The sequence below is a fragment of the Chrysochloris asiatica genome, unplaced genomic scaffold (genome assembly GCF_000296735.1).
Source record: "Chrysochloris asiatica unplaced genomic scaffold, ChrAsi1.0 scaffold00114, whole genome shotgun sequence".
In the NCBI taxonomy this organism is placed as follows: domain Eukaryota; kingdom Metazoa; phylum Chordata; class Mammalia; order Afrosoricida; family Chrysochloridae; genus Chrysochloris; species Chrysochloris asiatica.
In genome coordinates this window covers 3,813,883-3,815,409 of record NW_006408632.1, presented here as the reverse complement: position 1 = coordinate 3,815,409, position 1,527 = coordinate 3,813,883, and positions in this window count along the sequence as shown.

Genomic DNA, 1,527 nt, shown 5'->3' with positions numbered 1-1,527 from the left:
CTTGTAAGCCAGTCACTTTGTGCCTTTACAGACCCCCCCGCCGCCTTTTGAGTATCCAATGTCTAATTGCCCATCCCTATCAATCCTGTGTACAGAGCAGATGGGAATGATCCCTTGCTATAAAGATTCCTTTCCTCTTGGTTGATATTTTAAGCTACTACATCCATAAGTATAGGTCAAGTTCATCAGATTGTAGTGAATTATACTTGTTTTACTTATCAAAAATTTTTTTCTTTTCTTTTCTTTCCAGCCACTGAAGTTAGGTCAAATGGGTACTATCTGCAAGTATGGGCATTCTTATGCATCTCCCCTCACTTCATATTAGCTTCACTCTTTGCTGCAGTAGCCTGTGGCTATGTCCTTGTCCATGGGCTCAGGAGTCCCCAGATATCACCATACTGCTGGCCAGCCAGGTCTCACCATACTCCAGGTTGACAGGACTCTATATAATGTGGTCGGATTCAGCCCACATCTTCATTGTTCCTTTTCCCCCAATGCCCCTCATCATTAGACCAACTTGGTTGCCAGCAACATTACATGCCTGGTCATGTATTCCCTTTGAGTTTCAGTCTTGGAAGGGAATTTGTCTTGAAGGGACTTGATTGCTTGCCTTGATGGCTCCCCTGAGGACAACTTGCGTGTTATTATGGTAGTCAATCAGTCTGCTGGTTTTTGTCTTTGATTTTTCCTGTTGGTATTTCTTTCAAGATGTATCTTCTGTCCCTCTACCTGCACCAGGTTGGTCTGCTTGTCTTTTCAAGTGGAAATTCCCCACCTCAGAAGATTCTGGATGGGGATCAGGAGTCCATCTAAGGTCTTATACACTACAAAGGCTGTGCAAGAAGCCTCTTTAGGCAAGTTCTAGCACCACTTTTGAGTGTTCCAATCAGTAATAGGCTGAAAACAGGCTTACAAGTTTTCTATAATCATGTTTCTGGCTATTCCTTTCTCTCCCCCTCAAGTATCAGTTTTATAATTTTAGATAAGAGAAATCAAGATGCATAAGATAGTCAAGCCTCTCAACATTATTTCCCCTCTTTTACCCATTCAAATTATGCCTCAATTCCTGTATCGAAACACCCTACTGTTCCAAGATTAAGCATACATGACTATTTACTTCTGTCCCAATTAGCCCATGCAAACCTAAATGTTCTCCTATCTGCCTTGTTCTTCCTTTTCCCTCCCCCTTCTTGTGTATTGTCTCCCACAACACATAAACTATCATCTATCTATCCCCTACCCTGTGCCCTACCTTCCACTTCCTTCCTTCCCCCCTCATAAACAACAAAGAATTGTTTTTCCCTTTTAGTGTAGGTATTTTTTCTTAAGCTTTTACAATAATAGCCTTGTGCAATATTTATCCTTTTGTGACTGACTAATTTTACACAGCATAATGTCCTCAAGGTTCATCCATGTTATGTGGTGGTTTACAGCTTCCTTCTTGTTATTCTTCAAGGTAGCATAATAGTTTATTGTGTGGGTGTACCAAAATTTGTTTATCCATTCTTCCAGTGATAGGCACTTAGG